General features: G+C 59.0%; 2 long non-coding RNA genes across 2 annotated transcripts; both read left to right on the top strand.

The window, feature by feature from the left end:
- Positions 1 to 4541: 4541 nt before the first annotated feature.
- LOC107203749 lies at positions 4542 to 10323 on the top strand. The gene is made up of 3 exons (XR_004497335.1): positions 4542 to 4908; positions 8755 to 8799; positions 9364 to 10323. It is a non-coding gene; the product is annotated as an uncharacterized LOC107203749 (long non-coding RNA).
- A 13311-nt stretch (positions 10324 to 23634) lies between these two features.
- Positions 23635 to 25122, top strand: LOC109022624. The gene is made up of 2 exons (XR_002001696.2): positions 23635 to 24061; positions 24568 to 25122. It is a non-coding gene; the product is annotated as an uncharacterized LOC109022624 (long non-coding RNA).
- Positions 25123 to 25851: the final 729 nt, after the last annotated feature.

Here is a 25851-nt window from a genome sequence, read left to right as displayed (position 1 = left end):
GCTGCTGCAGGGGCTGCAGGACAGGCAGGGGCTGCTGCAGGGGCTGCAGGACAGGCAGGGGCTGCTCGGTGCAGCGAGCGCAGGTGAGCAGCAGCCTGGGACGGGCTTTGGAGCAGCACAGCGAGGGCAGCAAGATTTGAGGGTCTGCCCAAGGGTCAGGATATAGGGGAGACACCCCCAGCCCTGCTCACTCCTTCACCGGGTTCTCCTGGGGAGATTCCACTCCAGCCAGGCAGAAGGGCCTTATGCAACATCCCTCCCTGTGCCTCAAACCCTCTGTGCCTCCCTGCTCCTCAAGTCGAACACCACGTCCCAGCCCAGCCCAGCCCTGCGGGAGCCCTGCAGACAGATGCGTGTGTGGGATTTTCCACACAGTCCCTGGTGCCCATGGATCCAGATCAGCCCAGCACAGCTGCCCAGGGCCAATTGCAGGCCTGGGGACCCTCTCAGGATGGGAAGCTGTGCTGCACAGTGGAGGATCCCACTGGAGAGTGGCACAAGCTGTGATGCCAGCCCTGAGCAAGCTGCAGCTCGGTGCCACGGGGCTGGGTGCATGGTGGGAGCAAGAAGCAGCCAGAGCCCACACAGGCAGCAGGGTGCTGGGGCTCTGTGTGCAGCAGCCTCCCAGGCCCCTGCACTAGCACTCCATGAGCACTGGGACCCCCCATCTGGGACAGCTGGAGAGGGAGAGACGCAAGCGTGAGGATGCACCAGCAACAAGCCAAGCTTGCAGAGCCCATGCCCCAAGAACTCCTGCAGCAGGGTGGGTGGGGTGTGCAGAGGGGGTGCACCAGAGCTGAGGGTCCTGGTCTAACCTGTCTCCTTCCCCGCAGCTCAGCCACCCTCCTGCTGTGCCTCAGTTTCCCCTCTGTTCCTGTCCCCTGGGAAGGCAGTTTCTCCAAGGCAGGGTCAGGCTGAGAGCCTAGCAGGCCTCCAAGCAGTCCCAGCTGGGTGAGAGGTTTCAGGCCTCCATGGCAGGCAGGCGCAGCCCCAGGCAGAGGGACGGGGGCTGTTCCCAGCACACGTGCATGCCAGGAGCTGCTGGCAGGGCTGCCCACCACAGGCACGCTGCAGCCGTGCCCTTTGCCAGCTCTGCCAGCCCACGGGCACCTGTGGGGTAGGGGCAGCACGTCCCAAAACGGCACAGGCAGTCCTTGCTGTTGTTGTGCCGGTGCCGTGCCATCCTTACATAACCGGGGAGCCAGCCCAGGCCTGTGCCCTCTGCTGAGGGCTGGGACAGGACCCAGCAGTGCCAGCCGCCAGCCCCCACAGGGCTTTTGGCCCCGTCACAGCTCACAGGGCTGTTCCCCTCCCAGGAACAGCGCCAACCCCTGTCCCCCCACAGCCCCAGCAGACGGGGACCCACCAGAGCCAGCCCAGGCGGGCGCAGAGGGCAGCGGCTGCCTGTGCCCAGGGCTCAGTGTCGGGCTGGGGGCCGGTGCTCGGATGGGTACGCAGTGTTCCCAGCGGGCCGTGTCCCCGGCACCCTGCCCTGACAGCCACAGGCAGTTGTTGGTAGCAGGAAGTGAAACAAACAGCAGGCAGTAACCTGGCAGCGAGACCGCAGCCGCCTCGGTGTGCTCCACGTTCCTGCCGAGACCTCAGCACCGCCAGCTGCCCTTGGCACAGCACCTCTCCCTGCCCTCAGTGCTGCTGGGGATGCCTAAGGAGAGCGGCTGGCTCATTCTCTCAATCCTCAGGTATCCTTCCTGTGTCCTCCTGTGCTGCAGGATGAGTTTTCCCATTGGGAAAAACAAAAATAATGCCATAGTTTGTGGTCTGTGGGCTGCGGCTGTGTCCCCAGCCTGGTCAAGTCCTGTGGGGGGAAAGACCTGTCAGCAGGGCCAGTTGCAATAGGACAAGGGGGACAGAGTTAGACTGGATATAGGAAAGGAGTTTTTACGATGAGGATGGTGATGCCCTGGCACAGGGTGTCCAGAGAAGCTGTGGCTGCCCCTGGTTCCCTGGCAGTGGCCAAGGCCAGGTTGGAGGGGTCTTGAGCAGCCTGAGATGGTGGAGGCTGTCCCTGCCCAGGACAGGAGGGTGGAATAGATGACCTTTAGAGGTCTCTTCCAATGCAAACCCTCTTGGGATTCTATAATTCAATGTCTGGTTGGGTCCAGCTGTCCCTGCAGGTCCCTGCCTGTGGCACGAGGGTCTCATGCTCCTGGGAGCCATGACATGCTGGCTGCCCTTTCATCCCCACCCAGCTGGAGAAAGGGCAGCCCAGTGAGGAGCCGTCTGCCCACATTCTGCCATGGGTCAGCACACAGGGAGCCACAGCTTTGTGCCCACGCTGAGGTGGCTTTGTGTGAAATCCTCTGGACAGACACTCCCCAGGGCTGGGACAGCTGTGGGACCTGCTGTGGCAAAAGGACTTCAGCTTTCCAGGTAGAAACAAGGCCAAACAGCCCCAAGGAGACAAGCTTGGAGGAGGAGAGAAGAGGGAAGGGGATGGAGTACGGAGGATTGTGTTGGGGAAAGGCAGGAGATACTGTCGAATTACAGCACCAAAGACAGAAGTTGCTGAGGCAGCTGGAAAACAGGTGGGTCATGCAGGAGGGTGACAAGAGTGCAAAAGACACAAACAACCTGAGATGCCTCCTGCCTGTCCATGCCAGAGCCAGCACTACAGCTCTTAGGAGGTTAATGGGATCATTAGTGGTGATAAGGAGGCAGCTAAGCAGTAAAATGTTCCCGAGAAAGTGAACTTCCTCATTCCAGCCAAGAAAGGGAGATTGGTTCAGAGCAAACAGCACCAGGATAAACAACTCAATTAGAAACAGCAAGTTCTCGAAGCCAGACAAACAACCCAGACCCGGAAGGTTTCATGTGGGAAGAGCCACGCTCGGAGCAAACACTTCCCCATGGGACTGCCACTTAATGAATGAGCACTTGGAGTTACAGAAGGTGCCAGGGATTAACTGGGATTTAGGGGCCTGGGGGACCTGGCCAATTTGCTTTAATTGATCATTAGAAACAGCATAATCCCCAGGAAAATCAGTGTGGGAAATCCGGGCTTCAGACTTTGCTGGGACTTACAAGAGGACACGAGTCACGAAGGGGTTGCCTCCATTCCAGAAGGCTTTGCAAATGAGTGGCTTGTCTTGTACCTGACCCTCTGGGGGCTGCCCACGGCCTGCCTCAGCCCCCAGCTGCCCTGCCCTGCCTGCAGAAGCAGCTGCCCACACTGCCTGGCTCCCAGACCAGAGGGCAGAACAGAGGGACGAGGGTTCCCCTGCACCCAGGGCAAGGCTGACCTCTCCACCCTGTTCCTCCACATCCCACTGCCACTTGAGGCCAGGGCTGCCTGCAGGCCGTGCTGAGGCAGGGACAGGCAGCTGGTGATCTTGGTGTGGGTGACACTGCAGCCCTGTGCCAGGTTTACACCGTTTCCAGACACTGATACGGACATTTTTCCCTGAGCTCAGCACTCAGGTCTCCCTGGTATTTGAGGTCTCTCTGCCAGCCTTCCCAGTGCAGTCAATGATTAGCCAGGCTGGAGGTTGCCCAAGAGCCACCAGGACAGTAAGACAGCAGGAATGACATCCCCAGGCAAACACTGGCTGTGCTGGCCAGGGCAGGGTGCCAGCTCCCAACAACTTCTGCACAGCTTTTTGCTGACACAGCCAAGGTGCGTGGGGCCACCCCACTGCCAGCTGGTGGTCTGCTGGACAGACCAGAACCTCAGAAGGCCCCTGCCCTGTCCCTGCCCCTGCACAATCAAGATCTCCTTGCCACTGTGGGTCTGCTCCCACTGGAGACGCTGGGGTCATGGGCCACTGCAGCGGAGAGCAGGGCTGGCAGGAGCTCACTCTGTGTGTGCCACACACTGCTCGGGCGTGTTTGTTGTGTCTGAGCCCTCCTTTGCCCCAGGCCGCCCTGCCCGGGGCTCCCCGCTGCAGCCCTGGCCAGAACCCCGGCAGGACTAGGGCTGGGCTCTGTGGCAGGAGATCTCCCAGCTCTGGGATCGCAGGCTGGAGGGAATTTTTGGTCTTTGCTTTTTGCTGCAGAGCTGGCATTTCAGAGAAGGGCACCTCAGGTGAAGGGCTCACTGCAGCAGGCACCAGGGGTACCCAGGGCTTGGAAGAGACAGCAAGAGATGGGCTGCAAAAAGCCACCGCTCTCCTGGAGGATGGATGGGCTCTGTTTGTACTTGCACAGTGCAAAGCAGCACAACACTTCCAGTCTTTCCTCTCCAGCCCTGGAGAAACTTCCCCCTCAACCTTCCTGCACTCTTCTCTCAGTCAATTCAGTAATGCTTTCGTGCCCACAGGAGAAGATACACTGGCAAAGTTAAAGGTAGTCCTTGGCCACCTCTGGGCCAAACGTAGCTAAACTTCCTGTCCCAAAGGTCCTAGAGGCATGAAACGGGACTTCTGACTTGCTGGGAACATTCAGGTGCTCTGGAACATGGAACATCAGCATGGCCCATTTTTAGTGAGCAGATTCTGGTAGAAGCATCATCAGAGCAGAGCTTCTGCTGCTCCTGAACAGCCCCGTGCACTTGGGAGAAGCCCCCAAGGCTGCTGGAGCCAGGGTGATGCAGGCAGGTTCATCTGTGGGTCTGGAGGCCCTTAGCTGCCCCCACAGCACAGGCTGACCATGAGTGACAAGGTGATGTGGTGGCAGGGGCATTGCAGCTGGGTTGGTGCCCTGGGGAGATGGTCCCACGGTGGGAGAGCAGGCAGGGGGTGGCCACTGCCAGGGGAGGGGTTGGTGGCCACAGCCTGTTATTCATTCTCTGGGAGAAAACCTTTGGACTGTGGAAGGTTCCAGGCTCAGGGAAGGCAGGGGCAAAGGCAGAGTCCAGGCTGGGCTCTGTCTGTCTGGCCTCCCTGAGCCCTGAGAGGACTGCCAGGCTGGGGACACCTGCGGCTGGAGACACTGCCCAGGGGCCTGTGCAGGGTGAGTGGGTGTGAGCACAGGGTGCACAGGGCCTTGTCTCTGTCCCGGTAAGCTCCAGGCTGCAGCACCTTCCCATCCTGGTGTGAAGGGGCTCCGTCCTAGCGACGGCTGCAGAGAGAGGAGAGAGCAGGAGAGCTCGCCCTGGGTCTCTGCAGGCTGTGTCCATCCCAGCACTGAGCCCACAGCAGTGCAGCAGCCCCTGCACCCTGTGCTGTGCTCACACAGCAGTGCAGCAGCCCCTGCCCCGTGCTCAGCTGCAGGAAGGGGCCGTGGCTGCATGGCTGCATGTCAGCCTTCCAGCCGTGGCACCAGCTTCCTCCCACGGCGGCTCCCAATTAAACCAATTTCTTGGATGGCTTCAGCGATGCAGGAGCCAGAGGCTTTGTAGTTGTGCGGCCTCTTGGGCCACCCCCAGGGTCTCCGTGTCCCCCTGACGCCCTCCCCATCCGCAGGGCAGCACCTGCTCTCTTGTGTAACATGTGGCCTGATCTCCTGGGGCAGTGCCTCCACTGGCCCTGCTGCTCTCCATAAGCCTTACTGGGAACATATCCCAGCGGGAGCCAAGTGCTGGGGGCTGTCCCAGCCTCCCCAGGCACAAACAAGGCAGTGCCGTGCTGGGATGGGAGCCAGAGGCACCTCTGAAGCTGCCGCCTGGCCCAGGCCCCGCTGCTGCCAGCCCGCTGTGCCCAGAAGCTGTGGCACCAAGCAGAGCAGAACATCAAAGCCCTTCTTGCCCCAGCTCCCCAGCACCCCGGCCAGGCTCAGAGGGGGTGCCAGGGAGGATGGGCAGGCAGGCCCAGGGCCCCCATGGGGCTGGGAACAGGGGGTCGGGTGCCTTCCCTCTCTGAGCACCCCCTTCCTCTCGCCAGAGCTCAGTTCCAGCACACAACAGGTACTGAGAGTGGCTGGGGAGGAGTAGGGGCAGGAGCACTGCAAGGCCAAAGCAAGGCTCACAAGCACAGCCTGTGCTGATGCCAGGAAGGAGAGGAGCCTGAAGTGGGCTGAGTTGGTCGCTGCAGCTCACAGGAGCTGCAGTCCCAGCAGCCCAAAACAGACGGACAGACAGCGAGGTGGCAGGGACCTGTGCTGTCTAACAAGGAGGATGCAGAAAACTTCTGGGGTGTGACTCCAGGGAGACAGGAGACAGACCCAAAGGTGTCCTGGGCTGGGTGGGACAGTGTTCAGACAAACACCAGAGTCCCTGTCAGTGCCACTGGTGCAGGGGCAGCTCTGGGGGCACATGAGACACGGGCTTGGGCCACCTGGCAGAGAGAGCCTCTGTGGCAGTGGTGCGGCTGCTGCTGCCCCTGGTGTCACCAGCACTGTGGCACTCAGGGACACGCCCTCAGCCCTGCAGTCATGGCACTGTCACATACACACACGTGCTTTAAGGCACAGGCTCCATGCTCAGTGGGACCAAAGCCTCACGGTCCCCCAGGCAGCCCTTTGGGTGGCTGAAGGCTCGAGAGCTGCAGGTGAGGCGCTGCTGCAGTGAGCAGAGTGTGAGCACTTTGGCTGCTGCAACCCCACTTTTGAGAATTTGGGTCCAGTGGCAGACGTGGGGCAGAAACCCCTGGTGCTGACAGCAGCCAGAGCTCTGGTCCCTGCACAGCACAGGGGCTCAGGGGCCAAGGGGAGCAGGGCCAGCACCCAGCCGAGGAGGCTGAATGGCAAAGCACTGAGCAGCAGAGGCCGCAGGCTGCTTAGATGGGTAATTACTGTTATTGTTGTTATTATTGTAATTACAATAACAGCAACAGCTACAGCTGGCTGCCTTTGCATCACTGCTGGCATCATGGGCATTGTCAGGGCAGTGGGAAAGTGACACCCCCAGGGCAGGAATGCCTTAGCCAAGGCCCGTGAGGTCTGTCCCTCTCTGAGGGCATCCACAGCAGTCTGCCCCTCCCTCCAGGGACCCGCTGCCCTGGACTCTGCTCTGCTGCCTGCAGAAGAGGACAGATGGGTCTGGAGACGAGCAGACAGCTCCAAAGCTCCCTGCCCATCCCGGGGCTGTTCCTCTTCCCCAGGTCAGTCATGCCAGGGACCGGCTCACTCTGTCCCCAGGGCCCGCTGTGTTGTCATTTGGGGTACAGCCAGAGCGGGTGTCACTGCTCAAAACTCTGCCACTGCCAGGGAGGATGCCCTGCTCATGGGACAGGCCCATGTGGCTTCCAGCTCTCCTCCCACTCCAGAAAAGGCTGCTATTGCTGGAAGGGTTGTTAGAGAATTAAGGGTTGGAGCAGCAAGCTGGTCTGGGCTGTGGGCTGCAGAGGGCCAGGGATTACCTTGGGACAGCAGTCTGGTGCCAGCACCTCTCCAGCCAGAGCTGGCACTGCCAGGAGCGAATCCCAAAGTGCTGGAGCCCAGCCCAGCTGGAAGTGCCCGGGCTTTGCTCCTTCAGGAAGCTGGAGCAGGGATGCTGCCCACCTGTCTCCCTCCATGCCATCTGATGATTCTCAGTCTCCAGGTCCTGGAGGGGTTCTGTGGCACAGCTGGAGCTCCCAGTTCCATAGGTAGTGAAACAGCCGTGCCAGAACTCCTGGGTGGTGGAGCAGTGCCTGGGAGCTAACATTACCCAAAAGCTTACCAGCTGTCCTGGACAAAGGGAAACACTCCCCAGCTTCCTGTAACTGCTCACTCTTCTATAATTTCACACTTAGAGAAGCACCCAGCACCCACAAACACCCAGCACCGACAACCTGCACCCAGCAAGGGCACCCATCCTTCCTGCTTTGCCCCCAGCTGCCTGCTTCCTTCAGGATGCCATGGGGAGCAGGACTGCTCCTGTTTCTCGCAGGGATGAGCACCCTGGGGTCACCCTGCAGCATTTCCAGCAGCCCCAGCTGTGCCATGTCCAGTGCAGCCGTGACAGAGCTCACACCTCTCCTGCCAAATGCCTCCCTATCACTGCACAGAGCGGAGGAAGGTCCTTCTCAGCCCAAGAGCAATCCCTGCTCCAAGCCAGGCCAGGGTTACACTAAGGGATCTGTGGCAGCAGCAGGTCTGCCTGCAGTCCACACAGTCCTGCCTAGGAGAAGGAACGTGTGGGAACATGTGAGCACACACAGATGCCTTGGCTGTGCAGGGCATCCCAGCAGTACCTGAACCACCGAAGCCGTGACCTCTCAGAACTCCTGTACTGGGGAAACAGAGAAGCAATGTGTCATTTTATCAGCTCTGACCTGGCTGTGCCCCCCTCTGTCTGCCCCCCACATGAGCTCTGCTGGCAGGCGACCCCCAGGCACCGTGGCAGAGCCGGCCGGGGCAGGGGCAGGGGTCACTGCACACACGCTGGCCACAATTAGGCAGCCAGAGGCTGCTGCCAACAGCCCTGCTGCAGCACGGCAATGCCACACCAATTAATCCAGGCACTGGCTTGGGGCCAGGATAGACCGTCCAGGGCTGCAGGAAGTCAGGCAAGAAGATAAAATGCCCCTCCAGGAGGTGGGTGTCTAACCAGGGCCTGGATCTGGCAGCCAGTGTGTCCACCCTTGGGCTGCATCTGTGCCCCATGGGGTCACCAACTTCTGCATAGGGCTGGAAGAACCAGCCCCTGCCCCCTGACACCACGCTGGGGACATTTCAGCTCAGCCCCCATGGCCAAGAGGGCCCAACAGCTGGGGGTGGAAAGCTGAGAGGGCTTCATGAGAAGAAGAGAGAGCTTGGAGGTCTATGGCCATCTGAGCCCCACCCCAGCCACAGGCCAGTCACCACAGTGTGCTCAGCCCTGGGGCGTGCAGGAGCCGGGTGCCAGGAGCCAGACACATCTGCTCTCTGCCTGCTGCTCCCATCGCAGTGACAAGTGGCCACCAGGGCAAAAATGCCTTTCCCTTCCTACCTCCACAGGGCAGCAGGACAGACGGACATGGAGAGTTTGTGGGGAAGGTTGAGGTAAGGAACCAAACCCTGAGCCTGGCCTGATACCCTTGCTTCCAGCCTATCTCACTGCATCCCAGCCCTGGGATGGTCCCATCTCTGGCAGGTTATGCTGCCAGAGCTCAGCCTTCAGCCTCCTCCTCCTCCTCCTCCCATGAGCTTGCACATTGTCCTGCTCAGCAGCTCTCACACCTTCTGCCACGAGCAGCAAGAAGCACAGGGCAGCTGCTCCAGGGTATTGGCTAGAGCTGGGTCCACAGCCCTCAGAATCCTCCTCACCTGAATCCCCCTCATCCATCCAGGTGTCTTGGTGAGGGACCATGTGCAAGTGAGGAACACAGGTCCCCACATGTACTGACCAAGGCACTGGGGCCTGGAAGAAGTTGAAGGGACTTTCCAGCCCAAACCACTCCCACGAAGGATCAACTCCCAGACACATCAAATACAAAACATTTTCTTCCTGTTTCAAGCTTAATTTTTGCATTCAGGCAGGACTGATTATTTTTAATGAACTGTAAACATGCAAAGAGGGACTGTGCTTCTGCAAACTGTTTCTTTTGGGAATCTCCCAATTTTCAGGTCTAACAGATTCCACAGATGATGCCTCGTTGGCATGGATGGAGTCTGGTTGGGAGGGCCTCTGGGCTGAGAGCCGAGATGTGGTGTGCCCTGTACCTTCAGAAGCCGGATCCCAGTCCAGACCCACCCCGACCTTGCTCTGACCATGTGAACTCTGGGTCTCCAGGTCGAGGTGCCTTGGGACACCCAAAAAGATTCTGTCCCCAGCGCTGTTATATGCTGCTGAATGCAGTCATAAAGAATAGGACTTACTTCTTTATTTAAAGTGGTGTCTTTATGTGTTTGCCGTGCAGGTAACATTCCCGTGTCTGCTGTACCCTTCCCTGGCCAGGGAGCAGATTGGGAAGGTGCCACTGGCACTGCAGGGGCTGACACACAGCAGTGCCTGCGGCAGCAGCGCTGGCAGGACTGCGCCGTGCCCTTTGTGCCCAGCTGGGCTCGTGGTGTCCATGGGATGACAGAGAGCCTCTGATGTCCCGCTGATGGCTCGGTCTGTCCCGGCAAGGCGCTGCCTCCTCCCTGCCGGGCCCCGCTGTGCCCGGGCACCGCCTCGCTGCAGCCGGGCCCGCCGAGCTCCGGCCACCGAGCAGCTGCTGCTTGGCCGTGACCGTGTTCGGCTGTTTCTGGGCTGCCGCATGAGCCGGGTCTCAGGACCTGTTTGCCGGGATGGGTGGGAGCCCAGCGCATCCCCCCGTGCCGCCCGCCCTGCCCCGCTCCGGGCTGCGCAGGGAGCGCTTCTGCTTTCGGACTGCGAGCGTGCCAGGGATGTGCCCGGCATCACACGGAGCGGCAGAAACAGACCCGGGTGTGCATCTCCAGAGAGGGTCGTTCCAGGCTGTTTTACCCACTCCTTACAGGATCAGCCCAGCAGTTCCTTCTGTCCTTAATGCTGAAGCTATGCAGCCCCTTGCCAGTGGCTGTGCCCCCGCCCCGCTGCCGGCTCTCCCAGCTGGCAGAAGGCACCGTCCCCTCACATGCCAGCCGGGTGGAGCCAGGGGGTTTCTCGGAAAACAACCCCCTTCTTGGCCTGCCTGAAATAGCAGCTCAGAAAACACGGTGCAAAAATGCCCAGGGCTGAGCAACAAGCGGCTGCTCTCCAGCAGCTGATCCCACTGATCCCACTGATCCCATTGATCCCAGGGCCGCTGCAGCAGGGCAGTCTCTGCAGCATCCCCGCAGCTCCCCAGCAGGCTGCACAGCCCATGGGCATCTTCCCAGCCCTACTGGCCACGACAGCTCCCGAGTTCTCTTTGGCTGCTTCCCTCCACGCTGCCCGCCCCGGCCACCCCCATCCCCAATCCCACAGTTGCTCTGGAAGCAGGAACCAAAACCTGTCGCTTCCTCTTGCTCACGGTGTCTCACAGCACTGCCCAAAATAGCTGGAAAAGCCCTAAAATAGCGCTGCCCACTCAGCTCAGCTAGTACCCTGAGGAAGACGTAGGAGTGTGTGCAAGGCTGGGGGTGACCAAGCAGAGGGACCAGCCCAAAAACGCACATCCCGTGGGACCATCATTTCCCCGGCGGGCAGAGAAACAGCTGTTGCTGTGGCGACAGCTCAGCGCTTGCTGCTTCCTCCCACGGCATCGGGTGACTCGGCGTCATCAGCCGGCCGGCGGTGAGCGTGGCCAGGGCTGCGACTCAGAGCTGGCCACCGGCCCCGGCCCGCCTGTCCCCACCTCCCCTGCCCTTCTCACCGTGCCCGGCCATCTCTGCCTTTCCTAGAGCACCCATCAGGCGGCTGGATGTGGAGCCTGGGTCACGATTAGCACGTTCCGGCTCGGAGATGGGCTGTCCCCAGCTCTCCAGCACCCCGTGCGAGTGACAATAATCCAGGCAGAGCCACCTCTGCACAGGCTCCCTCCGCCCGCTCCCCTTTCCTTCCTGGGCACACCAGGGCATCCAGCAAGGAACAGGACGCTGCTGCCCTGAAGCATCCTATTCACAAGTGAAATGCTTCCCAGTGCCCTCAAATTAGTCCTGATTCAATGCCAAACCATCCGGGGGAGATGCCGAGCTCCAGGGTCCACGAGCCAGGGGAGGGATCAGGAGTGGATTTGGGAGAAGCTAGGTACCAACAATGTCTCCCAAGGATCAGCCATCCTGAAATGCTCGCAGCATCTCCAGAGAATGTTAATCCCTGTCTATCAAACTCAGATTGCATAACATTCCCTGTTTCCATTCGCTCTCCCTGGCTCTGCTCTGCTGGAGAACCCCCAAACCCCCCTAGCTCCAGGCTGGGCTGTCCCCACACGTCCTTTGCAGAGCTGGATGCACAGGAGCACTCCTGGGAGAGTCTCTCCCGTGGCCAGGAGGCACCCCAGGGTCTCTGCTTGTCCCAGCACACAGACCCAGAACCTGCTGTTTTAAAACTGATCTGTTTGTGAGCAGGGGAATCCTGGGGGAAGTAAGACCAGAGCTGTGCTGTGATGCTTTTCAGGAGGAATTTTCTTGAGAAGGCAAAGAAAAGGCCCAAAATCATGGCCCAAAATCAGTGCCATCCACCGAGTACACCCAAACAAAGGAACGGCTGCTTCCACACCCCCCCCTGGCTCTCCCCTGGGCTGCAGCAGCTGGGAGGGTCTGGACTGTCCCAGGGAGGCTCCAGTGTGCCCATACCAGGGCACAGCAGCATCAGGCTCCCAGAAACCTTTGTCTTGCTCCCCTGAGACACAGAGTACCTTCTCCTTGGTGGTTCTCAAGCAGGCTCTGAACCCCCACCCCATGGAGCAGCATGGATACCCTGAGCCTCCTTATCACCAGCCAAGGAGTCAGGGACTAATTCCAGCTCCCCTGAGCTCCAGCACATCTCCTGTGCCATCCAGGATCCCCTTGCTCCCCTCGTGCTCCATATGCCTGTTTGTATGCTGCTGCCCTGGTTACTGGCCACTGAGTCACCACCAAACCTCTCTCCCAGGCAGGAAAGCCCAGACTCATGTTTTCCGTGGGATTCCTACAGCTCATTCAACCTTCTGAGGTGGGGAGAGATGTTGACAGAGGTGGACAGAGATGTTGACGTCAGAGGGATGTCCCAGGAACCAGGGCTGTCTACACAGGGAGCTGCCAAGAGCACATCCAAGCTCTGCAGGAATGTTGGGGTTCCTTGGGGCTGTATGACAGGGGGTTCCTTCATCCTTTTGGAAAATGGATCCAGGAGAAATCTTTCCCCAGCAGCTGCTCTTGCAGCTGAGCAGCCGTGGTGCCTGTGTGTGGGTTCACTCCTGACATGTTCTTTGTGAGCCCACCCTCACATGGGTGCTGAGGCTCTTCACCCCTCCCCTTCATATCCCCAGTTTTGCAATGCTGCAAAATTATCCCCAGCTCCCGAGAGCCCCCCCAGCCCAGCTCTGTGAGGAGCCAGCATCTGGAAGGGATCAGCACAGTAACCACTGCAGGGAAAGGGGAGGGCTATAAATAGCAGCAAGTTTCCAAATCGAAGCTTTAGAAACAACAACAACAACCAAAGAACACAGGCTGAGGCGCTGGCTTTTCTGCCTGGCGTGTTTATATATGTAGTCATTTTTTTATTCCTAGCTTGTTTTCAATCTTCTCTCATTGCTGTGATGTTCTGGGTCTGTCCTCTTTCCCACTGGGCAGCTTCCCAGAGACATGTTTCTTGGAAGGTTGTAACCTCTTTTAGCAGATTTTAAATGACTCTCAGGCAGGAATGTCCCAAGACTCATTTAGCAAGACAGACTTGTCCCTGGTTTGGGGGTGCCACAGGGCTGGCTGTGGTGGCCCTGGGGTGTGGTGGGCACCGCAGGGAGGACACCAAAGTTCATTCAAGTGGAGAGCTGATGTTTTTCTCAGGGAACTCATTGTTGATAGGAAAGTTTCAGCACCTGCAAGGAGAGGCAGGCTGCACACCTGACTGCAAGCCTCATGGCTAAGAGGTAGTGCTGGCAGGAAACTGAGCCTGAGAAACATTGCCTGGGGTCTCCTTTGGAGCATCCAAAGGAATGGATGAGGGTTTCCTTTGGACCATCCTCAAACAGTGTCCCTTACTCAGGCATGGACACTCCTGGGAATAACCCAAGCACAATTCCAGCTGTGGGTCCCCACACCCCAGCCCTGTTCTGGGCACAGGCACTGCACCTCCTGAGTTCTTCCCACTGTCCCTGTTGGGGCCCATGGACTGGCACGATCCCACAGTCAGTCTCAAAGCTCTCACAGACACCACAGCTCTAGCAGTTCATCCTTCCTGGATGATTTGTGGCCCCAATGGCATCCAGTGTCCAATGGGACATCTGTTCTGCAGAATGGTGACCCCCAGCTCCTGCTAGGGCAACTCAGACGTTGAACAAGGGAACAAGGAGAAATTGCACCTTTTCCCCATCAAGTTCCTCTCCAGCTTGAAATCCCCAACCACAGCCCAAACTCCTTGAGGCCTGGTGTGTCCCTGCTCCCTGCCCCTGCCCAGGGCTCCTCAGTGACTGTGAATAGCAGCAGCCTGGCCCTGGGAAGTGTGGATGTGTGGCCTCCTGTGCAGACCAAGCCAGTGCTGCCGTGTTTATCCCAGTTTTATTGCCCACTGGAGTTGTTTTGCTGGAAGGGCTGTGGTCTGGCAGGCTCTGCCCTGGCAGCAGTGCTGTGGTGCAGCCAAGCCAGGATGGCATGACACACACGTTTGAGAAATAACCTCATAAATCTGCTTAATTCAGTCAATGAATCATTCCTGCTCCCTGTGGGCTCCCTCCCTATGAGCCAAGCCTTACTGTGGCTGCTCTGGGAAACAACACAGGCTAAAAGTACCCGGGCAGTGTCCCCTGAGCAACACCAGCAGCACTGCCTGCTCTCTCCCCACAGCCCTGCCCAGCACACCCGGCCTTCCTGCAGGATGCTGGGAGCTGCTTGGCACCTTGGGGCCACATCCCCAGGCTCCAGCCTCTTTTCAGGGGAGAAAGGGCAGAGTGAGGGGTCTGAAGGTCTCACAGCAGCTGGTGCATTAGCAGGTGTAGCTGTCCCAGCTGCAGCACCTCCCTGCTTCCATCACAGCCCCTCCTGACCCCGTCCTGCCCCACGCAAGAGGCACACGGAGGGCTGGGACACTCCTCATGGCCCTGAAATAGCAATGACCTGCAAACATGGCCTGAGGGTCCATGTTGAGGGCTGTGGCTGCAGAGGTCCCAGCCTTAGGTGACTATCCCAGTTTTCCTTTTAAAGACAAGGACACTGAAACGAGTTTCCTTTGAGTTTCCTGCATTCCCAGCTATGGAGGAGAAAATCTGGGAACCTTTCTAAATCCATGCTAATAACATCAGCAGAGGAAATGTCGTTAGACAGAACGTGAAAAGACGTGACAAAAGCCCCAAATCCCATGACACCTCCCAGGATCACACCCCACCCGGCTCCTGTGCCTGTGGCAGGCCCTACACCTCTTACGTGACCAGCTCACAGCATCCCTGTCAGCCGGTGCCAGCCTGGACAGCATCCCAGCGCCGTGCCCTGGGGAAAAGACTTGTGGAGATGGAGGAAAACCCAGGATGAGCCATCAAGCTCTCTGCTGACACTGCACAAAGTGGAAGCACTTTACTCTGTGGAAGCACTTGGCCAAGTTCAAGGTCGAGGGCTGTAAATTCCTTGTTATTTTTAACTCCAGGATAGTAGCTGGCTGAAAACAAGAGGAAGAATAGCTTGGATTCGGAGAGGGAGGGGAGGTGCAGGGGAGGTGGATACCTGCTGAAATAAGGGTGAAACCTTAAGAAAGAGGCGGGGGGGTGGGAGAAAACAGGTGCAGGGTCCCTGTCTGTGCCACATCAGTCACGGCGTTGCAGATGGACAGGTTCTCATGGCTGAGACGACCTGCAAGGACACATTGTGCTGCCGTAGCCTGGGGCCGTGGGAGCACAGGGGGCACGGGATGAGCCAGGCTGAGGTGTGTGCTGGCACACTCATGTGCAACCAGCGGTTTTCTCTCCCACTAGAAAACAGCAGCATGTGGCTGGTATTGGGAAAGAGACTTTTCTCCTGCTCGCTGCAGTGTCCAAAAGAGGGTTGGCATCGCAGCTCCCTCGTCCTGCCCAGCCCATCTGACAGTGGGCAGGGGTGCTGCACTCGCAGCCGGGGCTCCACCGCCGGACACAGCAAAGCCACAGCGCCCACGACAGTGTCCCCTGGCCCAGGTCTTGGCATATGGCTCCATCAGATGGACATTTCCAAAGCAGCACATCGTGTCACAACCCCTCAGCAGTAGGGAGTGCCCACGTTGAGGGGACAGCACTGAGACCATGCGCCTGCAGCTCCACACATCCCCCATCCCACACACGGCACCCGTGTGGCTGCCAGGAAAATGCAGTGATGTTCCCAGGGTGCGGAACGATTAAATGCTGGGGTTTGAGGAGAAAAAAACAGTCAAGGAATAACAGAAGAGAGAACAGCCTTGCAGCAATCGCTGCGAGCTGCGCAGAGCGTGCTTGCACAAACACCCACACCCACTCTCACGCTGGCACCCAGACCTTGTGGGATCGAGCTACGTGCACGAGGCATGTGTGCACACACGTGAGCACACACACACACACCCTCACAGGGGTGTGGGATCCCTGGCATCCAGCTACAGGCAGCACGTCCGTGGGCTCTGGGTGTCCAGACACGGCTTTGTGCCCGCCGCAGTCCCACTGGGCTCCAGCCCCGCAGGGCTCTGCCCCAGCTGGACACCATGGACTGGGTCATGGTGCTCAAGGAAAACCTTCAGATCCTTGTCCTTGAGCCCAGCCAGAACAAAGCAGGCAATAAAAGGGGATTTCCTTGCTCAGAGCTACTAGCACAAACCTGTGCCTTGGCCTTCTTCCAGTCCTGCTCTCTGTTGTGCCTCGTGTTCCAGCCCTCCCTTGCCGTCATCTCTGACTGCATCTGCTCCCACTTCCTGGCTTCTCCATACACCCTGCAGACACACTGGGGACGATCCCAGCCCTGTGATGCTGCCGGGGCGGGTGGTTCTGCAGCTCCTGACTCAGGGCAAATCCTCCCTTGGGAGAACCAAGGCCTGACTTCAAAGACACCCAGGGCCGACACTCCGGGGACATCCCACTGATGGTCTCTGGGCACCCAGGCAGTGGCACTGCCCCATGGCGGTGTGGGGACACAGGGGACACACCACTGCAGGGGTGCAGACAGAGGTCCTACCAGCAGAGGTGACAGCCAGCAAGTGTCTCTCCCTGCCTGGCAGTGCCAGGCTAGACAGCTCTGCCAGGAGGAGAGATGAACACGAGAAGATATTTCATGGTCCGGTCAAACCCAGTGCAAACAAAGCAGCGTGATCCAAGGAATGAGGGTCAAACGCTGCGTGGGGACAGGGCCACTGTGCTGGCACACAAAGGTCCCTTCACTGCCCTGGAAAGATGAGCAGTGTGTGCAGTGGCATTGAATCTGGGACAGGGACAATCACGGTGTGAGCCCTCCTCAGACAGAAAGGCCTTTGTGAGTCAGGAGCATCCCCAGTTCTGCAGTCACCCTTTGTGACCAAGCACAGGCCAAGCCACAGGGCTGGGCTTCTCTGCAGCCAGGTCATGCCAGAGCCACCCCAGACACAGTCTGTGTGATGGCTGAGTGTGTGGGAAGTGCTGGGAGCACTGGCTGAGCTCTGTCGAGGCTGGATGGTACCCAGGCAGCCAGGGACACAGGAGCTACCTGCTGTCTGCTGCTCTGCCAGATCACCAAATCCCTGCTCCATCCTGAAAGCCCTTCTCTGTCCCATCTCCCTTTGATGTGACTTATGCCATGTGGCCCCTCAAGCTGCACAGCAGCAGGCCCTCAGCACCCCACAGCTGCCCCAGTGCCTCTGCGTGCTGCAGGCAAGCAGGAGAGGCACCCAGGCAGCGACAGCAGCTCCAGCCCGCAGCAGACTCAGACCTGCTGGGCTCCCTGGCACAGAGCAACCCGGGACCCTCTGCCACCCACCCAGCATCACCCTCCAATGCCAGTCACACCAGAACTGGCCAAACAGGGCACGAGGCCACCAGCAAGGTGAGACAGCAGCTTGCTCTTGCTGTGCATCCAGAGTCAGGATGCAGAGGGCTGGTGCAGCAATCCCCCTCTCTGCAGACAGGATTTAGGGAAGACCACAGTGCTCCCCTACACACAAGCAAGCACAATCAGGTGCTGTTAGACCATGACCTGATGAATGACAATCTCTCCATGGTCATGCTGGGCAGGTGAGGAACAGGCAAGCTTGGGCAGCAGCCTCACTGGACACCAGTGAAGCCATGGCATGTGACATGCCACCTCACAGAGCCAGCCTGTCCTTACCATCACCACATCTCAGCTGACTCCTTCCAGCAAGAGGGTGAGCACAGGGTATGGCCACGACTGGTGGGGACCATCTTTGCCACTGACACAGCCAGACTGGCCTGGGATGCACAGTCAGGGGCTGCTGCACCCCCTAATCCCTGATCTGCCTGTGAGCCTCAGTTCCCCCAGCCAGGTGACGCTGCTCCTCTGTGAAGATTCACTCCAGGGCCTCCAGCAGGTGCCAGGAGGAGGCCAAGACAGAAAAGGAACCAGACACAAAAAGCCTCAAGCCTTTTCCAAAGAAGCTGCTTGTTTTTCTTCTGGGATGTGGTAAGCTGCCATCTGAGCCCTGGTAGGGCAGAGCCAGGGCTTGCAGTGGGGACAGAGGGCACCACAAGAGCCCCAAGCAGGGGCTGGCTGTCCCAGGAGAAGCCACACAGGGTGCATGGGAAGGAGGTGGGAGGAGTGCCAGGGCTGTGCTGCTCAGTTAATGAGCCCAGGACTCATCACAGGGCCCAACTATGGCTTCAGAGCCCTGCCCGGGGCCCTGCTGCACCAGCATGGGTGTTCCGACGTCTTTCATTCCCTGAGGAGGGACCACAAGTCTCCGGCACCTGGAAGAGCCAAGCCTGGAAGCCTCGCTATGCTCCAAGGACAATGCAGGGAGGACATGCTCTGCTGCCAACAGCTGGTGCCTCAGCCCTTGTTTTTAACTTTATGTAAGCAGGGAACCCAAGCCTGCTCTGGGACATGGTGAAATTGGATCCATACGGAAACAATTAGAAAGGGGAGGGATAAGGAAGAAACTTTGCTTTGTTGGCACAACTCTCTGTTCAGGGAAGAAAACAGAGCCCGTGAGCCAGCCCAGATGTATTTGTGCTGGGGAAAAACAACCCATGAGTAAAAGAGAGGCACAGAGATGGGGCTCACTCCACACCTCCCTCTGGGACCAGCTTCAGCTGACAGTGATAGGGGCAGGTCCTTGAGGACAGAGAAGCTCTCAAGAAGTAGAATTATAGAATGCCCTGAGCTGGAAGGGACCCACAATGATTTTCACAGTCTAACTCTCCTACCAAGGAGGAGATGGTATCTCACCAGGAAAGCTCTTCTCACTGAGTTGGAGACAAACCATATTTAAGCCAAGCTCAAGGCAGTCAAATGAGGGTTACTGTGAAACACCTGCCGGGATCCCCTCTGCCAAGACCACTTACAGGTCCCAGTGGAATGCTGCTTACACAAACTGGAGGTCACCTCTGCCCATGTGGGGACCCATCCTCTCCACAGGGCAGGGAAAGGACAAACATTTTGTTGATGCTCTGCGTTACGAGCCCAGCCTGCACCCCGATGTGCCCCAGCTGCTCCTGCAGGCCCTGCAGGCCCTGGGTCCTCTGGGATGTAAGATGTGTGATGTGTGTTCATCCTCTGGGATGTATGATACCTGCAGGGCTTGATGATAAGAAACACCACCACAGCAGCTTGGGAAAGGCACCCCACAGGCATGGGGTGTTCCAGGGTGAAAGCAGACTGTGAGTCAGCTCAGAAAGTGGAGTCTGGCTGAGCATCTTCAGGGGTGATTCCAGGATTGCATCACGGCAGTGGGAGAGGTCCACCCTCTGCCTGTGGAGGTCAGCCTGTGTGGGTAGGTGTCCACCTGGACAGGTGAACTAGTGCTGGTGCTGCAGGGTGATGCCTCTGCCTGCAGCACAGTATCCTCAGCTCCCACCCCAGCTTCAGCATTCTCCTCAAACCTTACCCTCCAGCCACGGATCCGGCACAGCCCTGGGCCGAACCCCCTCCCTGCTCTCAGTGTCCCCAGGCAGCTGAGGGGAGCAGCCAGCTCCCAGGGTACCCACGGAATGTAGCTGTACTCTCCAGCCCCCCTGCCAGTCTCCCTAGAAGGACAAAATGGCAGCAGCTGCTTCCTCATCCCTTTTTGGGACAGGAGCTCCACAAGACAAACAGGAGCCTAGCCAGGCACAGGGTGCTGGCCATGCCTCACCCCAGTGAAAGCCTGACGCAAGCACGTGGGGAACTTGCTCTGCTGGCAACTTGCACCGTGTCTTTCGTCAGCCAAACGGTCGGTTCCAGGTTTGTGTCTTTCATCAACAAAGTCCTTCAGAGCGGGAATCCTGGGAGGTAAGTATCTGGAATGTGCTAGGAACAGCTAATCCCAGGTTTGTTCTTCCCTGCAGGAGAGGAGGAGCAGGGCAGGTGAGATGGGGCTGCAGGTGCTGGCTGCCTTCCCGAGCTGCTCAGCAGGAGCATGGGCTGCCCTCCCAGCATGGCCACTGCACTGAGCAGGGCTCCTCCTCACCCTGACCCCTCTGCAGACCTTCTGCAGGGACCATGTCGTGCCTGCAGCCATCGCTGCTGGAGTCTGCACATCGTCCTTTGTCCCCTTCTCCCTTGCAAGGGAACGTGCTCTCTGCCATACTGCTGCTGCCCTGTCACTGGACGTGTCCCTGCTGTCACAGTCTGTGATGAAGCACCTGCATCCCCAGTCTGTCCCTGACTGAAGGCTGTTCTCAGCCACTGCTTGGCATGGTGAGAGATGGGGCAAGCAGGAGGTGAGACTTGCCAGCCCTCCCAAGCTCCTGGAGCTCCATAGTTACCCTACAACAAAAATCTCCTGGAGGAACTGGGCTGGGCAGCAGTGGAGCTGGGCTGGGCAGCAGTGGAGCTGCAATGGGCAGCAGTGGAGCTGCAATGGGCAGCAGTGGAGCTGGGAGCCAGCCCCAGGAGCTCTGCACTGCTGTCTCCAGCTGTGCCCATGGCAGCCAGCAGTTGGGCGCGCTGCTCACCACGCCAGATAATTATAGCTCCAGTGTTTATATACCCTCAGCGGTGGCCACAGGAAGGAAGGAAGGCTGAAGGACGCTCTACGTAACAGAGCTCTCCACCCCTTCCTCGCTCCCCCTCCCACCTGCACCCCCGCCCCCCGCCGTGTGAATTTGTGTGTGTGTGACAAGACACCACGGCCCAGCACTGTTTGTCAGAGCTGGTGACAGCCCACAGCTTCCCCTTTCTGTCACCCGTGGAACCCTGCTCTGGGCTCTCTGGGCACTCAGTCCCCCCTCTGCACAATTTGCAATCTCCTCCTGCATCCCTCAACCTGGCAGCTTCTTGATCCCACGTCTTGACTGAGGACATGAAGGCTTGTCCCCATCGCCACGCACGGCTGAACCATGTGGGTCCTGCAGCCCGTGCCCATCTCCAGAGCTCTGGGTGCACTGAAGCACCCGCCCGTGGTGGGTCAGTGCTCTCCTCTTCACACAGATCAGCCGTGGCATCTCTGTGTCAATCCTGCCTCCCTGCTGCAGGAGATGGCATCTCCAGGGCGATGCCGTGCTGCTTGCTGGGCCTGAGCAGGACCGAGCAGGGTGCGAGGGAGCTTCTGAGCCATGGGGCTGTCCATCCCTGCAGGGACAAGTGACCACTAGTCATCACTGCAGCGGGGTCCCAAGAAGCTGCCTGGAAGGCATCAGTGGTGCCACTGGAAGGAATTGCAGGGCTGAGGTGAGGAATGGAGGAGCAGAGCCCGTTACCCACCCACGGAGAAGCAGTGACCCAGCAAGGCTGGGCTGCAGGATTACCAATGGGCTGGGCTGTGTCCCGCACCCAGCTGTGGCTGAGCCAGCACTTTCATGTTTGTTTGGGCTGTTAGATAACTTCGAAAGCAGAAGCTGGAAGGGCTGGCAGCTGAACAGTTTGTTCTTTCCGACTTCCACGCTGCTGCCTCAAACCTCAGTGCTGCGCAGGACTTAAACCACAGACCTGCTGTGCTGCTCAGAGCCACCCTGTCCCCTCATGCTCACCCCAAAGTGTCCCTGGAGCCCCTCCAGCCCAGAGCTGAGCTCTGCCTCTTCATGCTGCCAGAGGAGGAAACAGAGCAGTGGGAACATGTGTCTGGAGGGGTCTCAGCCCCACAGCCCCGGGCTGGAATAGGGAAAGGGGCTGCCACCTCCTCCTGGCCACAGCCCGGGCTCAGGGCAGCCCAGGACAGCACAGCACAGGTGGCTCCCAGCCACACCCTGCTCACAGCTGGGGAAGGAGCGAGGGTCACACAGCACCGCCGCCCGGTGCAGCCCGTATCAGCCCAACACGTATCCACTGGGAACTGGGGCAGGGAACAGGACGGGACAAGGCCACTGCCAGCCCCGCTCCAAGGAGTGTATCGTAGGGCTGTGCCAAAGGGCAGCGATGGCAACTGGCTCCAGGTTACCTTTGAGCACCTGAGCCTCTGCAGGGACAGGCAGCCTCAGGTAAAAGGGACGGCTGGGGCTGCAGCTCTGAGGTGTCACCTCATCAGGGAGCAGGATGGTCCACACAGCCCCTGAGCCCAAGAGGGACCAGACCGCAGCATAGTGCTCTGCCTCACTTTCCTGGCCACCAGAAGTGAGGGCATGAGGCATACATTGCTCTGCTATGAGCAGAAAATCAGCAATGCTGAGAAAGCCTGCAATGGTGCCCTGCTCCTCTGCTCCTGCCAATGGTAGCGCTGGGAACAAACGCCTGGCTGTGCACACCGAGTTGCCACAAAGTCCACCCCACAAAGGGAGACACCACTACTTGATCAAAGGGAAGGCCATTTTGCCACAGCTGCTCCCAATATCCCTCACTGGGTTGCATCACACCTCCCTTCCAGATGCTGGATCATCCCAACCAGTGATACAGGGTCCCAGTTCCCAGCAGCAACTGGGAGCTTCCAAGAAACTACAGGGACAAATGCATGGTTGGGCTGAGGCCAAATCACTAGCACAGGCTTTTCCTCTGTCCAAGAGAGTGTGGTGAGGGTCTGATCCTGTGTCTGAGGACCAGGAGACAGGCATAGATAGGGTCATGGGGCCTGCTAAGACCCCTCTCCCCGTGCTGGAACACTGTGGATGCAATCCCCCCAGGCCAGGACTGAGCAGCAGGCGTGTGCTGTGGCCCAGGCAGGAGCTGGCACGGGTGAGGTGGGGAATGAAAGCAGTGCCATGGCTGCCCTGGAAGGAGAAGGAGACAGCAAAGCCAAGCAGTAGAGAGGACAGGCAAGAACGGAGCAAAAGTCAATTGGATGTAGAGAGAGGACAATGCTGCAGCTGGGTTCATCAGAGCTACCTCTGCTACTCCAGGTGTGCAGGAGTGTTTGAGGTCAAGCAGAAGAGAGACTCCTGACATGGAGAGGACTTGGCTGCTATCCATGATGGAGAGGGCCCAGCAAAGCTGTAGCCTGTCCTAAGCAAGCTGCTCCTGACCCAGAGAAATGGCCTTGCATACCACAGGAGGGACGGGGTGTGCTGGGCTTGTACCAGATCCACTTGACTAGACTGTGATTTTTTACATAACTCTGTTTTCTGATTGTTTTCAGCACTTTCCAAGTAAAAGCCACAAACATCCATAGTCTGCATGTCTGGTTGCTATGAATGGGATGAAGGGCTTGGTTCCCCCACTCACGGCCCATTCCTGCAGTGAAACCCAGTGAGACAGCAGCGATGCTCAGGTCAGACCCAGGGTACCAGCACAGAGAGCAGGCTGTTCCCATTACTGCTACACGAGGAGCCTACCAACTATCCCACAGCTGGGACAGACCCAGGAAGGGGACAAGCACAGCCTGGCTCCCTTCACTCTGGTTGTTTCTCCCAGGCTTCCCCAGCCACATCCCTGCTCCCCATACCAGCAGCTGCTGGAAGCCCAGCAGCCCAAACCTGCAGTCAGTGGCACCAGCTATACCCAGTATTCCAGGACAAACCCCATCCTGCTAGGATGCAGGGGAATGATTCCTGGGGCCACAGGCAGCTGTCCACCACAGGCAGTGGCAGAGAGCATCCTGCTGCTGTAGGGAGGGGTCCCTCATCCCCACTGGGAGCTTGGAGGAGCACAGACCTTGGATGTGGCTCAGGAACACGGTTCCCACGCGTTCAGCCCACGCAGGCAGCAGCACATTGCTCCTGCCTGCAGGAAACCTGGGAACGTGGCTGCCCGGGCTGGATCCCTGCAAGCAGATGTTATTTTAACTCCCAGTTCCTCTCTCACTTTTGCCAGGCAACGACTGGTTCTGCTGTTGGCTAAGCAATAAAGAGCCCCTTTTTTTTTTTTCTCCTCCACTATTTCTAGGTTATTTTTAGGCTTTTGTCAGTGGGTCTTTGCTGCAGACACTCAGGGATCTGGAGAAGTTCTCCTGTTTCACATGCCCAGAGGAAGGGGAGCAACATGCAGGGCAGGAGGTGCCAGTAAGAAGGGCTTCCCAACCCCGATGGGGATGCCCACGCCTTGGAGCACCCACTGCCCTGTGCAGCACACAGGAGCAAGCTCCTCTTCTCCCACCCAGCTGTGCTGTGCAAGACTTGGCCTTCCACAAGGGAGCTGTGATGCCCACATCTTCCCAGCTATGCCAACAGCAGCCTTCACCTCTCCAGAGCCCAACCAAGGCAGCTCCTCCACGTGGTGCCAGCAGGGAGATCCCTGTGCTGCTCCAGCTGCAGCCCACAGCAAGGTGAGGTGCAGAGGCACAGGGAGGGACTTCTGCAGAAGGGAAGTTTATGGGACAGGACGTGGGCTTAGGGACCCAGAGAGGGTCACACACAGCTGCAGCACTGCAAGAACTGCCGGATGGAGCCAACAGAGCTGAAGTCAGCCAGTGTCACGTTCAGGCTTGGGATAGAGACCAGGCCCCAGGAGGGGGAGAGAGGAGTGTTAGGGACACAGTGCCTGCCAGCATTGTGGAGTACCGGTGCCACGGCCAGAATCCCCCCACTGAGAGTACTGATGGGAGTAATGCTGCCCTGTCCCCAAAAGAGAGGACATGCTATACCACATCCCAAACCCCTTGTCATGTCAATGCTCAGGAGAAGGACAGCTTTTTGGGGAAACCTGTGTTTCCACCAGGCAGGGACATTCCAGTCTAAGGCTGGGATCCCCCCTCGCACAGGCTGTTTTGTCCCCGGGGACAAAAGTACTCTCCACTCGGGGCAGGCGGTGTTACTTTGTGTGGCCCTACAGCTTGTTGTCTCCTGGAGAATTGCAAAACCCGGAGCTTCGCTGCAGCTCTAAGAAGCTCAGAAAGAGACAGAACCTGCTGGAAGGCAGACGCCCACGTCGGCGCTGGGCCAGCTCGAACCTTCCAGGCTGTTTCGCAGCCCCGCAGCTGCTTGGCAAGGACACTGCTGACCCTCCCACGTCACAGCCCCGAGCAGCCGGGGCCAGCTGTGTCCAGGCGCTGGGCTGGGCTTGCTGTTTTTCTGCTTTATCAGGATCTTGCTGAGCTCGGCGGTGAGTGGGTCATGTTTGTGCAGTGCTGGTTATGTAAGCGCTCAGGGTTGCCCCGGAGGCTCGGCCGGAGCCGGGGACAGCCGATCCCGCAGCCCTGCGCTCCGGGCAGTTGTGTCGCTGTCCCGGCTCGTTACGGAGGTGCCCGGCGTGTCCCTGAGCTGCCCGAGGCCCGGTGCCGTCAGGCTGCAGGCCAGGGGCCGCTGGCCGAGCCGCGCACCGGGGCAGCGCTGCAGCAGCCGCGGTCACCCCGCGCTGGCTCCCGGCGCTGCCAAGCGGCCGCGCCTGCTCCAGTAACCCAGCTCCTGAAGGTCGCTGGCTGGAGGCCGGGCTCGCGTTCCATCTGCCTGCTTTTATTATTGATTGTCCTTATCATCGCTTGAGAGAACAGCATGTCCCAAACAGCCGGGGGCAGGACTGGGCTCCCTGCCGCTGCTGCTGCCTTTTGCCCAAGCTCTGTCTCTCCCCAGTGGAGAGGTGCGAGCACCAAAAGCTGCGCTGCCGCTGTCACCTCTGCCCACATGCACAAGCCACGATGCCACGAGCTGCGGCCAAGAGACAGCAGTGTTCCTGTACCCGCTGCCATGAGTACCTCTTCCTCTTGCCGCTGTCTCCATCCCAAGCGCAGGTTCCCACACAGGAACAGATCCCTGCATCCCCGTTCCCGGGATGTGCTCCCAGCAGGACCCTCAGAACGCACATCCCATCTCTCTGTCACTGTGCCTTGGTCCAGCACCCACTGACCTGGAGGCTGCAGGGGCATGGGAGGGGACAGGGGACCCTGATCAGTCAGAGCAAGTGGTGCTGCTCCATCACAGCCCAGCTGGGCTGGGACAGCCGCCAGGCAGAGCACAGGTGTGAAATGGTATGAGCAGCCCTGGGCTGCGAGCACCTCTGCTGCTGCTAGCCCAGACACCGGAAGGATAAGCAAGGGGACACCTGGGTGGCAGCAGGGACATGTCCAGGTGGCAGGAAAAGAGAAAGAAGGGAAGGGAAGGGAAGGGAAGGGAAGGGAAG

The sequence above is a fragment of the Parus major genome, chromosome 4A (genome assembly GCF_001522545.3).
Source record: "Parus major isolate Abel chromosome 4A, Parus_major1.1, whole genome shotgun sequence".
Lineage (NCBI taxonomy): Eukaryota > Metazoa > Chordata > Aves > Passeriformes > Paridae > Parus > Parus major.
This window is presented reverse-complemented; position numbering and strand designations above follow the sequence as displayed.